Here is a 16,043-nt window from a genome sequence, read left to right as displayed (position 1 = left end):
TTGTTGTGCATTGCACTGATGCTCCTTGTCTGGTGGAAGGCAGCAGTGCTCTGAACATCATGTTTTCCTAGCCCACAGTTCATCCAAACTGCTCTCCTCTGGCCTGTGGGACCAGGATAAATGTTCCCACTAGTGCCTCCAGGTGAAGTTTAGATGACAAACCTGAATGTAAAGACACTTTGAAGTCTGACTGCAAGTCTGCTGATCTACATTTGGCTACCACTGCCCTTACAGGCTCTGCTGCTGTGACAGCAGCAGAGCTGCCACTACTAAGAGGTCACCATTCTCCCCCCTGGCAGAGGTGCTACAGGTGATAAATAATACATATATATCTATATATATATATATATAATATATATATAAATTCAGCCCAAGAGTGAAAATGGGCTGCTCACTATGGAGGCACATGCTGTCTGTGAGAAACTTGCTGAACTATCCAACTTAAGCCACATCATCTTAACTTTAGAACTGGTGGTTTTCCCCATTTAATTATTGAATAGAATAATTTGGTTTTGAAGGGATCTTTAAACATCTAGTCCACTCCTCTGCAATGAGCAGGGACATCTTCAACTAGATCAGGCTTATTAGAGCTCCATGTAACCTAGACTTAAATGTTTCCAGGGATGAGGCTCCTTGCAAGGATGGAGAGAATTGGAGGGTTGGATCAAGTGATGTAGGTCTTAAAACTATCATGGGTTGCTCAGTTCTGGTCCCAGCACCAGATTGCTGCCTGTTTTGCTGGATAAATACAACTCAGTGTAAACCTGAAATAATGGCTATTGTAGCACCAATTCTTCTCAGTTTTCTGGAGACAGTAACTTGGTTTGACTGAAAAAGTGAGAGCCAGAGAAGGAAGGTATTACGATACACACAACTGTATGTTAAGAGGGTACTCTGCAATACATTTTTGTATTTCCTCACCTCTCCTCTGTTGGATTTAGCTACAATATAAATTTCATAAATGCCCATCATTAGCACTTGGATGTGTATCTGGTACATTACTATAAAGAAATTCTGTCTTGAATGTGTCCTTCTGGGAAGTTCTGGAGTGGATGAAAGCAAGAGCATTTGGTCAATCATCTAAAGTACCTGAGAGCCATATAGGCAACTTAGGTTTGTAAATAATTCCAATCTTGTTTCGTTTTGGTTTAGAAAAGTCCATTTATTCACAAACCCCTATACAGAGACAAAGAGGTCCTTATACTGGTTCCCAATGCCTTCCATCCACTTTTAATATTATTCAGAATGATTTCTAGGTGACTTTAACCAGGTTTCCAGCAGAAAATGGAATTTCATAGACACTTATTTATACACCTGTGAGCTAAAAAGGAAGGAAAAGGTGAAGGACTTTTGTGTAATGCAAACTTACACACCATCAGGACCAGCATTTGGATGGGGAGAAGAACCCTAAACACTCTCATCCATCCCCTGTCCCAGCTCTGTGCCTGCACCCAAAACACAGCACAGATTTCCTGATTTTACCTGCAAGGGAAGTGCGGGGGAAGCAGCCCTGGGAAGCCAGGAGGAGGAAGGAAGGGATGAATGGCTGAGAAGCCAGGAGGAGGAATGAAGGAAGGAATGGCTGGGAAGCCAGGAGGAGGAATGAAGGAAGGAGTGGCTGGGAAGGAAGAGGAAGGAAGGGATGAATGGCTGAGAAGCCAGGAGGAAGAATGAAGGATGCTCCCTCCCAGGGCTCTCAGCAGTGGGGCACGTACAATCGGTGCTGCAACATGAATTCAAACTGGACACTGACACAAAGCCAGGATCTGTGGCTGCCTACAGTGGTGCCCATGGCCACGGTGCCCCTGCTGTTCTTGTCCCCACTGCCACCAGTGAGTGGTGCCTGACAAAAGGAACTGTAGAAACCCTTTGCTGTATTCTGCCACAACTGCTGGCAAGTTCTGGAAAGCTGTACTGAAACTGGAATAAGGCAGGAAAATCGGGGATTTTCCAACAGCTGTAACTGGCAAAAATCTCCAGTTTGTGCCCCTGAATGGTAGGACCCACTAATGCTGTGCAGTGGCATTTGTTCAGCCCTGACTCATAGACAGAAGAATGGTGCTGAATGAATCACCAGCAGCATTTTCCGCAGTATCTAACGAGGTAGCTCATCCAAATATTGATCCGTCCCAAGTCTCTCTAGTTTTTGAGATCTGAGATACCACAGTCTAGTATGCTATTCACCATTAAAATTCTGCATTTGGGAAAGGGAGGAACCAGGCAATGACCAAACATTGGTTGGTGCATCCTTTGTTGATAGGAGCTACCTTCTGCCTGCTGTGATGCTATCAAAATGATATGCACACTGCTGAAATGCAAGAGAAATAGGAACTTAGCAAGTTAATAACAGAGAGCTTTAAGGCAAATTAACAAAACCCCTTTATAAAATATCTTGTTCAGTTTGGCCCACTGCTGCAGAAGGTCATTAAGCCAAACACTGTAGTAAAATAATTTTGATCCGTAACAGCAGAAAGGACAAACATTAAGCAAAGAATAATCACAAATTGGCATTCAGGACACCAGCTGATCATTGCAGGTGTTGAGGGAAGATAGTTCCTCCCTGCACAAGTGCCTGGAAAAGCACATTTCTTCCCCTTTCCTCTCTGATGTTGGACACAACATGCTTGGGCAGCAGGCAGGGGACACCTCAGGTGTCCACAGTCCTGCCCTGCTCAGGGTCTGCCCTTTGACTTTCATGTGATAATGCCTGTATAGGAAACAGGCAACCCTTCCTACCCTTCGCTCCACCCAGCAAGATCCCAGCTTAGGCAAGTCCCATGGCTTGAGTTGCACGTTACAGGAATTACTACCACAGAAACCACATAAAACAATGGAGAAGAAGCATTACAAGAAGCAGTGCACGTGCACCAGTGAGGTGGCTTTGGTGGCCAGTATCTCCACAAAACACACTTCTGCCATCCCAAGTGACTGCCATAACTGATGGAACCCAAGGTCATGGACCACATGAACTCAAGGGACATTTTATGGACAATTTGTAAGGGTGGTCCATCGACTAACAGAATGACAGCTGTGTATTGTATCAAACTGTGGGAAGTAGGACGGTGGCTAGTGAAGTTGTATTGAATAGTGTGAGGTCTGGCCATGGTGTAAATAGCACGGTATAAGGGGTGGAATATGCGCTGGGTGTGGCTGGGATGGGGCTGTGCTTTGGGTTTATGCTGAACACAGTGCTGATAATGTGGAGACGTTTCTAAGCAGGGTTTACACAAGCAAGCCCTGAGCCCAGACGCCGGTACAGGCCGAGGTCAAGGCTCCGGAACGACCGACACCGACCCCACAGACCCCTCGCGCCCCACTCGTGCCCCCGCCGGCCACGCCCTCCGACAGACCACGCCCTCTGCATACACAAACCACGCCCACATACCATGGCCCCGCCCATCCCATCGGCCCACGCCCCCGCCCACCCGCACGGGAGGACTCCGCGCAGGCGCACTGCGCGCCAGAGCCAACTGTCCCCTCGCGGTCCCCCCAGCTCTCCCCAAAGATGGCGGCCGCGCGGCGGCGGGCGAGGCGGCGGGCAGCGCTGAGGCAGCGGGGCGGGGGCGGCGGCGGGAGCGGGGGGCAGTGACAGCCGCGGGGAGGGCAGGAAGAGGCGGCGGAGCGGCGGCGGCCGGAGGGCAGGTACCTCGAGTGGGCGGGCAAAGGGGTGGGGGAAGCGCCGCCCCTGCCCGAGCTGCGCCATCGGGAACTCCCCCTGGCGCTCCCCGCCTCGGCGCCGCTGCCCGCTGGCGGCGGAGCGCGGACCGTTAGCCGGGAGAGCCGCGGGGCCATGGCGGTGAGTAGGCGCTGATGGCGAACCGCCGCCTTCCCCTCCGCGGGGCGGCCGGAGGGGTGCGAGGGGACGGGGGCGGCGCCGCTGCCTGCCCCGGTGCTTGAGGAGCGGCGCTCCCCGCGGGGCAGGACCGGGAGCCGGCGCCTCCGACGGAGCCCCGCGAAAGAAACTTTGTGTCTCCCTCCCTGCCTCCCCTCCGCGGCTCGGAGGTGCCTCTGCCGGCCGGGGCGCGGGGATCCGCCCGCTGTCAGCGCCGGGCTGCGGCGCGGCGGCCGCGGGAGGAGGCGGAGGGTGAGCCGGAGAAAGAAGCAGATGCGGAGCGCGACCAGAACAGCTGAGCCGGCTGTGACAGGCGGGGAGGAGAAGGCAGCGGTGGTGCTCGACACCTCTTTCTCGTTGTTGTTGCTGTTATTGTTGTTGTTGCCCTCCGCCTAAGCCGTAAAGGTTCCCTCATAACGCCCAGCTAAAGGGATTGAGCGTCTCTATGTAGATAAAAGTCTTCCCGAAAACACGGTAATAATCATCTTGCCGACTCCTAGCAGAGGCATTATTCTTTCTGCCAGATTTGCTCCCGATTCCCCCCTCCCTGAATGTCGCCCAAGCTAAACAGAAACTTTTCGTTGCTTCCAGGCAACTTAGAAAGTGAAACCAGCTAAAAGCAAAAATGAAACTTTTCAGCTGGTTTTTATTGTGCGAAGTAAAGAAATTAAGCAGCAGAAACAAGAGAAAATGTGTTTGGTAGGAGAAAATGTTATAAATGGCACCTCAAGACGTGTTAGTCATTTGTTTAACCCTGTCAAAGGCATTTTATTAGCCACCTTGCATGTCAAGTGTTATTCTAAAACATTTCGCATTACGAAGTAATTTCTGTGAAATGTTCTTTGTTTTTAGATATTCAGTCTGCATTTGATCAAATACATACCTGATTAGAAACGCTTTAAATTTTCAAGGAGACTTAAAATGTCTACATTTTTTGTTGCTGAGTACTTGGCAGCTTCTGTTTTAGAAGCTGTAGGAGCCAGTCCTGCTAAGCTTTCTGCTTTTAAGAAGCTATTTTGTTGTTATGGCAATGGGAAACTTTCTGCTTTACACAGCATAGAAATTTAACTGATGTGAATCTGCATCCGTAGATGTGTTTATTTTCTGTGTTGTGAAATAGTATGAGTCACAGCAAATCAGTGGTCCTTAAAATTCAGAGAGGATGATCAGTTACATTTTTTTTCTGCCTTTTTTTTAAGGAAATGATCTCAAATAATTATGAAATTTAGTCACATGATGAATGGGGAAGTAGCAAGCTGTCAGGTAGGGAGAAAACTGTACACACATGTGAAAGTCAGAAGTAGCTGAGTATCTCTAGCACTCAATGTTGGCAAATTGGATAGAGTTCTTGACAGCCAGTGTTTCTACTAAGCATGAGGGAGCAAGAAAGGTGCTGGTCAAGTTTGAAAACATGGCATCTAATCTAGATTCACTCAGTGTACACAAGTTATCTTGTCACACATGTATTGAATCTGGGAGTTGTTTGTGCAAACAAATGATTCATTCAAAATCATTCACCAGAATGATTTTTCTGGTGACTTTGGGGGAGGAAGTTGAGGTGCTATATGAGTTCCACAGGGGCACTGGATTTTTAGCAGGTGAAGCCCTGGTTAAGAGAGACAGAGATCCTTGTCCTCAGGAAGGCCAGGGCTTGGTGATCTGTTGCTTGGCTCACTTGGTCAGGGGGTGAGCAATCAGCTTGGAGCAGAGTCACAGGCTGACCACTGTAGATGATAATATTACAGTAGGATTAGGTGAGTGTCTCAGGTTTTTCTCAGGGCAAATGGAGCTCTTCTGAGGCTTTTTGCTGTATGACAAGCTCTGGGTGTATGAGTTTCATGAGGGTCAGGTCATTACACGCAGCACCAATTGCCTAATTTCAGTCTGTTAATGGCATTTCTACCTTTTTCAAGTTGAAGTTTCTCCTAGTTTGTGAACTCAAAAGCTTTAGATTTTTATAGGCAGTGATGTAATGGAGCTGCAGAAACTTGGATTATGATTTGGACTAGTAACTCATTTGCTTTGGGCTCTGAGTCCTGTGCATCTTACGATGCTTTTCTTTGTTAACCTTTGCCTTGTGGCCATTTCATTTTACTTGAATTTGGACCTCCATCGGCTAACACAGTGTTATGCTGATGATCATTTTGGCTGAAGATCTCAAAGAGATCCTTAGAATGGTTATTGCAGCTTTAAGTGCTTAATTCAACATGTTTCTGCAGTGTTCTGTCTTAGGACTTGAGAAAAACTCTTAAAGCCTGACTTCACAAGAGGTTCAAATTTTCATCCCTGTCAGTACTTTCTCCTAGATGGCTTTAACATCTGAATGCTTTTAGATGATGCTACAATTTCCCTTGCTGGCAGGTCACTTCTGCAGCGGTGTATGCTGTTGTACTTGTGTTGGTCTCTAGAAATGCAGAATGCTGGGAAGGTGTTGTGTGCTGCTGTTCTGATTGTCTCTTCGGGGCTCTGTCAGTGGCAAATCCTGGAACCCAGCCCCGTCCCCCTTCTTGGGTTGAACTGGCAAACATGCAGCCTTGCTCATTCCCAGACAGGCAGACACCAGAGAACACAGTTTTTGAGGATGCAGGCCTACTTCCTAGACAGTTTTCTGCACCATTGATGCTCCTTGTCAATGCCTTCTGCAACCTCAGGAATTCTTTTCTTCTTCTTCTTCTAGCAACTTTCTATCTTTTTTTTCACCTCCACTGTCTAATTGCTGTGGGATTTCTAGTTCAATCTCTTCTAAAATGTCTACAGATAATGTCATGTTCCATCAATGCATTTCTGTTATCTAGGATATGCATTGGATTCTCTCTGTTATAGGTGTCAATAACACTTCTATATTTTATCATTGATTTCTTTAAGACTGTTTGCTTGGGGAAATTCCCAGGCAATTTGTAGTAAAATTCAACTTCACTACAATTTAGAGTGCATGAGTTGAATTGAGAGCTGAGGTTTCTCCTGTAGGACCAAATCTCACTAAAAATGGATTTGACTTGGACTGTCAAGTTTTTAGTTTAACTAAAAGATACTGTCTGTATCTCAGGAAAGCAATAATAGTTTGGAATGGGTACACTGCTTTTTCTGTTCAGCAAACATGAACAATGTTTATTTTGCTCATGGGGCCAGTGTTTCCCGAGCTACAGAAATGACTAGTTTTTTGCTTGTTCTTTGCTATATACAGTAAACTTTGAGCTTTCTTAATGCTGTTGTTCATTTGATGTCAATAGAAAAACAATATCGGCCTTTTTCTTAATCTTCTCTATTCATGAAGTTTAATGGTTGTGTTTATGTCCAGTAGTATTTTGGACTGTCATCCTCAGGTGTGTATTTTGTAGGACTGATGAGGTAGCAGGATGTTTAGGAAATGTCTGTAACACTTGATACTAATACATGTTTCTTGTAGGTTGTCATCTTTAATTTTTCCAATTAATTTGCTTTTGGTTTCAGATGGAACAAAACTTTTCGAAGTCATTTTGTTTGCCCCCCAGGAATCTGGTCCTGTTCCTGCTGCTGACACACTCTTGAGCCTGTAACCACTGAAAATCTGCAGACGTTTTGCTAACCTGTCTTAGATGACTTTAATGAAATGTAAATTAAAATAGCATTTGCTATGCTCTTTTGTCAATAGTGAAATAGAATTTTTAGCTGTTCCTTTCATGGTGGACTCTTCATGTCCACCATGTCACTTGTTAGGTTATGCACTTTTTATTGGTTATATTGATAATCTGTCTTGGTTACAACACATGCTGCAGAAAGTGTTGGTCTTCACTTTGGTGGCACAGTTGTGTAGACCACTGTGTTATTACTCTTCTTGAATGTATTGTTTTAGCTTTTGTATTCAGAATTGCAGTAGCTCAAGAATGAAATATCCTTTTATTTTCTAAATACTTGATTAAAACTTCAGCACCATGCTCATTTGTGATGTCTTCACAACACATTTCAAACTGAGTTATACTGGACCTGCTTAGCCCTCTTTGTTCCTGGCTCCAAGTAAACTTTCACTGTTTAGGTCTAGGCAAGCACATTTGTTGGCTTCAGTCTCATCAGACCTACCAATATTGAACCAGTGTTCTTAACAGAATTTATATTTTTGTTTCCCTTTAAGTTTTTACTTTTTCAGGATATGTGGACCTTCTGCTCGTGCTGTTCTGCAGTCAAAACATCATTTAGGCTAACCTTGGTATCCTCTCTTTTGGTTTAGTACCTTGGGCATCAAACACCACCCCAACACCAGTCCACAGAAGTTAATCAGGAGCGCTGAATATGCCTATGGTGTACCTCCCCCCAGTTTTGCTGCCAAAGTTGTTCCAAAGCATTTAGGACACGTGAGCAGATACACTGCAAAATTCTGCATTTATAGACAGTAGAAAACATTGTACCTTACTGTATATTGGATGACTTGGGGCATAGCAAGTTATCAAAAATTAAATTATCTACAAGTTTGCAATCCCAGTTTGACCAGTATAAGTAATTTTTATTAGCCATTAATAGGCTTTAAGAAGAGCACAGCACTTTCTAAGATGTAATAAATGTCTTCAATAAGGTCCAGAAGGATTCATGCTGTGACAGGTATGGATAGGTAGCTGGAAGTGAAAAGGAATATGCAGGGCAGGAATGTTAACTTTACCTTCTGCATAACAGTTCTTTTTGAATCTGCTCTGAGTTTTTTATACCTTGGTTGAATTTAAGTCTGTGAAGCTCAGTTCTTATTTGCTTTTGATTTTGAATAACTTGAAGTGAAAACGAACTTAGCAAGCCTTGAGCTTAACTGTTACCAGCAGTAAAAAGTAAAAAAACTCTGCAGTTCACAAGTGTAAATGGTCCCTTGTAAATGGGGTTGAGTTTCCCCAGTGTACAGACCCAGTGTCTGTGGCATACAGGATCCTACAAGCATGGGCATGGGCTGCTGTCCAGCTGTTGTCTCATTTCCCCTCACTAATATAGCATACTCCATTCCAGGTATTACTCCTTTGATTATAAAAGAAATCCTTCTTCTCTAAGTTCCAGTTTTTAAACTGCAAGGTTTTGGTTTTTTGTAGTTTGTTGTCCTTTTAACTGGAAGAACTTTATCTACTACATAACTCCACAGAAGGAAGTGGAGACAACAGAATAGCAAGTTGAGTAATTTTGCTCTGTGGCAGAAGAACACATTTTAGGTAAGGATATCAAATCAAGTAGTAATGGTCTGCAAAAAGTGTGCAGGTATCTGGAAACTAATCTGTAAGCAGAAACTGAATGGATAAGAAGGTTCAGCACAAACTTTGGTGACTTCCAATGTCCTGGCAATGAGAGAGAGCTGTGACTGTAACTATGCAGTAATATTTCAAAATACATATTGATGGACTGTTAGGGGAATTTCTGCAGTAAGAATAAATGTCATGAAACACAAGAGTTACCATGCTTCTGCAAATCCTGTCGAGTCTATCAGAAATGTAAACTGGGAGGACAACACTGTAAGACAAGTATTCACCCATTTAGTCTGTTATGAAAGTGGGTGAAGATATTGAAATGAAGTACTAAGAAGTTAGGACTAAAAGAAACTGTGGAAGTGAGCAGTGACTGTTGGCAATGATTAATCAGAGATGCAGCTGAAATGTATTTTGTTTGAATTTGTTCAGGCTTGCTGATAAGTTGCCTGCCCCCATTTAAGAATATTAGTTTATCTGTACATTCTGCTCAATGGTGGCATTTCAAAGGTGAGGACAAGTTACCATAAATAATGTAATAGAACTTAAAAGTACCTCTGTGCATTTAAGTATGTACATCATGGCAATACAGCTCAAAATAAATCCGTTTCTGACTTTGTGACTGTATTGTTGATAACAAATTGACAGCTATTCAATGTTGCAACTTCATATGTAAAAGAGGAAGCTAAGAGCAGCTTTGTCCTCCTGACTTGATTGGGCAATCAAACTAGTTGGTCTCATGGTGTTTTGATTAACTAAAACTTTTCTAGGAGGATGGTGTGGAACTTGGGAGAAGGGGTTGCTAATATCACCTGAGAAACCTGCTATTGTTTTGCTGGTCTTCCCCTGCAGTAGTTACAGATACTCCTCTGTTGGAGAACCCTTGCATGAGTAGCACATTCAGACTTCAAGAGTTGCATTCAGTTGAGGCCCCGATTGACTGTTGTGCCTTTTTTTTTTCCTATGGAGTACAAGCACTTCCTCTCTGTTTATTCTTACATTTCACGTTCACTTGTGTATTTGCACATTTTTTGTATAAAGTCAATCAGGAAGCTTCTGTGTTAAAACTGATCAGTTTTTATATGATTAATTTTAAACTGCATCTGTCCTACAGTCTAACTCACTTTGTTGACCAGTTGCTTGCAGTGGCGCAAGTGGGATCTGCTAGAATGATTTAGCAGAACTGACGTAGAGGAGTTTAAATTCTTGATAAGAGAACACCCTTCAAATGTGATTGTTAGGCTCAAAAGAGCTTTTTTGGTGAATTTTTGCTCTTGGGAAGTAGTTTTTGTATGTCTGTCTTGATTTATCATGTTCTGTTATTGTCCTGTTCCTTATGGAAGCAGAGATCTACAGCTTTTCCAAAATAATCAGTGGAGAGAAGTTTTAAAGTCTCTTAGACTTGTAGCCTCATTGATCCTACGTCACCTTACATTTGGATAGCACAGTTTTCATTTTTCAGAATGAGCAGGAAAAAGCTGTTTCATAAGAGCTCTTTAATAGCTGTTCATTCTGCTTGAGTCATGCACTCTTTGTAGCTCCAACACCAGCAGCTGTCTCTGCAATAAATTTATCTCACTGACCAGTTGCAGGTCTTATTATTTTATTAATAAAAATGTATCTGTGTTTTTAGTTTGCCTTAAAGGTATCATATGAAAAATTATTTTGGAAATTTCTCGTTGCTACTCACAGCCTCTGAGAAAAGGGAGTCAATGACAAATGAGGAAGTAGCTTGATTCTTGGCATTGAATTTTCTTGTTTGCTCAAAAACTAAGCATGTTATTAAACAGAAATGGAGGCAAAAGTAACAGTTAAGTGGGAAAGGCCAAGTTGGTTTTGAAGCCATGTGATTTTCAGAAAACAAACTGAAGGAAATCCAGTCCTGGCAGAAGCTTAGAAGAATCTAATTTTGCTGGTATAAAAGTAAAACTAGGAGGGTTTAAGGAAATTCTTGAGTTACAAGAGTGTAAAACAAAACATAGTTTAGATCAGTGTAGCATAAATAAAGTGGAATTGCATTGCCGATTTTTTACAAGTGGTGCAAAAAATATAGTATGCAGTTCATTCTCCTCATTTCTTTTTGGAGATGATTCCCATGAGTATCCAAATTGAAGATGTTCTCCAAGACAAAGGAGGTCACAGTATTTTACCCTGTGTGTGTCAGTGCATTGGATTTATGTGCCTGCTAAAGACAAGGTATGGGTTTGCACCTGGCTGCTGACAATTTGCTCTTTGATTTTAAAGTGTGCACTATCAAAGTAGTTCCAAATAAAATTAACAGATAATTCCAATTTGTATTAGTTTTGCACTAGAAGCTTAGACTTCTTCGAAGGTATAGGAGGAATGGGTAAATAAGTGGGAAGTACTGAATTCTTCATATGCAACAGTTTCAAGTTACATGTACTTCATCCAGATAAGGATTGTGGACGTTTTTTAAATAACATAATAATAACAACAACATTTAAAACCAGAATGTGCTGCTTTGAAGTAGTTTTGGTTGCCCTGGTCCTGCTGTGTACAGTCAAGTGTTCAGCACTTGTGCTAGCAAGCTGAGCTAGTCAGTGTCCATGAACATATTGTAACCTTATGGATGACTGGTTTATAACTGTCTAGTTATCCTCTATGTAGTCTTCACCTTCAAAAGTTTAGTTTCCTACAACAGCTACTATTAAAAACTTAGCCTCTTTGGCTCAGATTCAAAAACTGCTGGCTTATGAATACAAATGCATTAAACTTGAACAGCTGGAGTATTTCCAATTATCTACTATGCATTCTTACACAGGTTATAGTACCCATGGCATGAGTGCATGAACTGCATTTGAAGCTGCCCCTGAATCATTGCAGTTTATAGTCTGGGGTATGGAGGTAACCTGACATTCATTTACTCTAGCACACATAAGTGTTCATTACTATAGCAAACGCCTGCAATGCTAAGGTTTGCTGTTGTGGGGCTTGGCCATTCTCGCTCCGCGTAGATCAGGGGCAACTATTGGGCATGAGTCAGAGCTGGGAACTGTTTGGCTGTTAGTGTGCACTTGCATTTGCTCACAGTCAGTGTTTCCTTCACAAGATTACTGCATTAATTTTACACCTTTCACTGTTCAGCTTCTGGTGGTAACATATGAACGTATGTATGAATAGAGTTGTGGATCGTGTTTCTCAGTCTTTGAAAATTATGATGAGTGAGCATCTGTGACAACACTTGAAGTATTTCCATATTGATGGTAGATGTTGTATATTTTTTTTTTTTGATAGGAACTTCCAGTGCTTATTAAAAGCTTTGGCATGTCTTCACTCCTAAGTGGCTGTCAGACTTTGACATTGTTGATTCACTTCATGCAACAATACTATTTTTATAAATTTCCTCTATTGCCTAGCTGCGATTTTAGTATTATGACCAGCACCGAAGGGAATAGCCATTTTACTTTCATTGTACTTAAAAGGAGGTTGACAAATTAGTGAAAGAAAAATGTTCCCCACAACACCTTTCTAACAAAAAAAATCCCTCCTCTGCTGCGTTGGAAAGTATTTTATCAAGTGTCCCAGGAAAACATTTTTGAAACAGGAAAAATACTTTATCAGGAACAAAGTGTATATTTTAAATAAATTGCATATTAATTGAAACATTTAGTTCAGAACTTTAAAAGTTGGTGTACTGTAATTGCCACATCTGAAACTCTTTGATTGGAAAATGTGGTAAATGTACAGGGAGGGAGAGAAATTAAAATCCTTCTGCTCAGTTCTGATTCTTAAAAACAAACACAAAACTCTTCAGCATGCTTCATAACTTTAATAGCTCAGCTACAACCTTATGGATCTCTGGGTAATTATATTCTAATATGTTTCTACACCAGCTGCATCACTCTATCTGAGCTTTTTCCAGTAGTGCATTAAGTGATATTACTAACATCTGTTGTATGTTCTTTGTTCTTTCCTTTTCACCCTAGGGCTGCATTGGAATATTCTAGAATTTTCCTGATTTTAGCATATTTGTACGTCTTGGGTGCTTCTATTTGTCCACTCTTGTCTCATAAGTTCTGAACTGGATGGCCAGTTTGATAGATTGGAAAAAATTGGCTTTTTTGCTTCAGCCTCTTGAAAGATGTTTGTTTTTCAAGTGCATCTGCTGTCTCCATGTTGGAGAAGGCAGAATTAAAGCACTGAATGCATTAGGATTGGGTGATGGTTTTATGGTTTTTTAGGTTTTGTAAATACATTCCTTGGTCTTTGGCAAAACCTAAGTATTGCCTCCTATTCAGAGAAGCTTTTATTTCTTACTGGAAGTTATCTGGGCTGGAGGATGGGCCCTGCCTGTGGTTCCTGGGGGAGTGTAGCTGCATGAAGACCCAGGTGACAAAGGAATGCACACCTGCTCTGCTGTGCTGAACCCACTGGGAAAGCACACCTCACAGCAACCTGGAATTGGCAGCTGTAATATGATACTGCTTGAAGCATGTATGAAACTGCAGTTCTGACAAAGAAATTGTGGTAAAGCCCTGAGTTTGTTACTTCTTCTGTGACAGCAACATGCAGTTTGGAAACATTTAGTATTGATTTCATTAAGCCAGTTTCTTACACTGCACTCTTTTGTGTTAGGTGCTTTTGTCTTATCCCTGCTTAAACTTCTGTCCTTGTGTTGTATAGAATTCACAGCTCTTCTGAACAGCTCTCTGGAATAATAAAGGTTTGTGTCTGTTGTTCACTAGATTTGACAGAATTCAAATTGAAAGAGTATTAAGTTGCTGTAAGCATTGTGATGATACATAGGTAGGTAGAGAAGCAGTACTCTGTAAATCATAAAAACTGAGGAAAAAAGCAGCAATACAAGTTTCTCCTTCAGTAGGCACCAGTGATACCACTGTGGGGAGTGGCCTTGTAAGTCCTCTAGTTGTGAATAAATCAATTAATTATATTTTGTATCAAACTCAATAACCAGAAGCAGTAAATCTCTAGGAAAGGAATGGTCCATATGTTTTTCTTGTATGTAGCACTGTCACTAGATAGAACTACATTTATCATGGTAGTGCCTATATCCCAGCTGAACTGGAAAGCTTGTTTGTGTAGGATGTCCATGTGAAAGTGTAACTTTTTAATTTGAAACTTTCCTGTAATGCAGCCTTCCTCTTTTAGGAGAAAGGCCAGATTATAAAGCAGTTCTGTTATGGACCATTATGTGTATGTCTTTCAAAGTTTGAGCCTTAGGTGTCCAAGTTTGAGTTTTGATTAGCATTGTCATAGTTGCTTTGCAATTTGAATTGAGAATCTGATAGCTTTTAAGAGCTTGGAGTCAAGCTGTGGTCCTCTCTCTGGGTTCTGACCTACTCTGAACCATTCAACTTTGGCATTAAGTGTTGAATTTGTTTGACTAATATTCTGGAATTCATAGGAGAATTCTACTTGTCAGGGTCTTTGGAGATTGCCTTTTCCAGCCCTTTGTTAGGACCTTACATGGTCAGGTTTTGATTTTCTACAGCACTGGTCTCCAAATTTTTTGGTCATGCACCCTGTAAGTAATGAATATATTAAGCATGCACCTCCAATATATGTAATCTTTTAAATTATATGCATATGCTACTTTATTGATGCATTTACACTATAAAGCATATGCAAAAAAAAAGAGGATAAGATAGAGATGAAAACCAGTGTTTAAAAGTTTTTTTTTTTTAATTTACAAAAAATATTTTCTTCTAGTATGCCAAGAGTTTGTCTTGTACTGGAGTGTGTTTACCCCTCTTTAGAGACTACTGATCTACAGGATTAAGAATTTTGCAGCTTCTCAGAGCAAGGTATGCCAGTGCTACACCACTCTCATTGTCACTATACCTTTTTTTAAATCTTTATGGACAGACAGCATTTCCAATGGTGCAGTGCGTGCCCAAGTTGGAAGGGACCTGTCATGATCCTAGAGTCCAACTCCTGGCACTGCCCAAGACTCCTCAGGAGTCATGCCTTGTGTCTGAGAGCATCGTCCAAACACTTGTGCTTTTGCAGCACACCTCCAGGAAGAGTTTGATTTGAGGCTCTTAACCACCATCCTTCAGGCAGTGGTGTCCAGCTAGCAGGTGACCCCTAGCTACTCTAGTGCTCTTAGCTTCTCCCTGTCTTTCATGGGCACAAGCCCAGGAACAATCTTTGTGGCACCTCTCTTATACTGGGAGGAGGTGGAGGTGGCTGAGAAGAGAAAACCGAACGTGGTGTTCCAGGTTCCAGCTTGTTACCACTGAGTAGCAGGGAATAATCACCTCCTTCAGCCCATTGGCTGTACTTGTCTGCTAATACAGCCTCATATGCCTTCATTGCTACAGGACACATGCTGCTGACTCATGTTGTTTTACCTTGGTGATCCAGCTGATACAATGCTGATATGTTTTTCAGAGACTATCCTTGAGGTCAGCTGCTAGTCTCTTGGAGAAATGCTGATCCTTTGCATGTGCAGAGGAAATGCACTGAATGCACTGCCCAATGATCTCAGCCTTACAACACTCCTTAACCCTCAGTGAACAACTGACAGTGTAAAAAGTAGTGTTGTATTGTGCTTTTCCACTTGAGGGTAGTGCCACAGAAACACTAAAGGACCAAATCTGAAGGCATTTAAGGATTGAGTTAAATTGTCATTACAGTTCAGGAAGGCAAACTTGCTTACTGAACTATGGAGTGGAACACATTTTGTGAGCTTTAACATCATTTAGCCTTTTGCCTTGTTAGTGTAATTCATTCCTTAAAGGTTCATCAGGCATAAGTCCTGGAGTCTAAACAAATCACCTCCAGTAAGTTTATATACCCTTACTTTGTTTCAGCTTTGATAGGCTTCAGAAAACTCTTTCAAGGTATTTTCAAACAGCAGTTCAGGTGGGGGTCGTGGGCAGTAGCCCACTTAAAATATAAGTCTAGTACAAAGCATTAACCTGCACAATTTGGTTGTAATCTCAAGAGATGCTGTACTTTCCTTGAATTGTAGAACAGACTCGGGGCAGATTCAGTGTAGACTGAGTTTGCAGTCCTGAATTGGCTTTGAATGTCTG

General features: G+C 42.2%; 1 protein-coding gene across 3 annotated transcripts in view; it reads left to right on the top strand.

Annotated features, from left to right (window-relative positions):
• The first annotated feature begins 3,585 nt into the window (after positions 1 to 3,585).
• The window catches only part of FNDC3A (fibronectin type III domain containing 3A), a 111,058-nt gene continuing 98,600 nt past the window's right edge, over positions 3,586 to 16,043 (top strand). Inside the window, exon 1 of one of the 3 annotated variants that reach the window (XM_058800542.1) lies at positions 3,586 to 3,642. The gene's annotated coding sequence lies outside the window, so the exon portion shown is untranslated. Of the gene's footprint in view, positions 3,643 to 3,720; positions 3,797 to 4,067; positions 4,307 to 16,043 lie in introns of those variants that run through there. The other 2 variants (XM_058800541.1, XM_058800543.1) reach the window with 2 other exon arrangements.

This window comes from Ammospiza caudacuta, chromosome 2 (genome assembly GCF_027887145.1).
Source record: "Ammospiza caudacuta isolate bAmmCau1 chromosome 2, bAmmCau1.pri, whole genome shotgun sequence".
Taxonomy (NCBI): Eukaryota; Metazoa; Chordata; class Aves; order Passeriformes; family Passerellidae; genus Ammospiza; species Ammospiza caudacuta.
The sequence above is the reverse complement of the archived record's forward strand: the minus strand, read 5'-3'. Positions and strand labels throughout refer to the sequence as shown.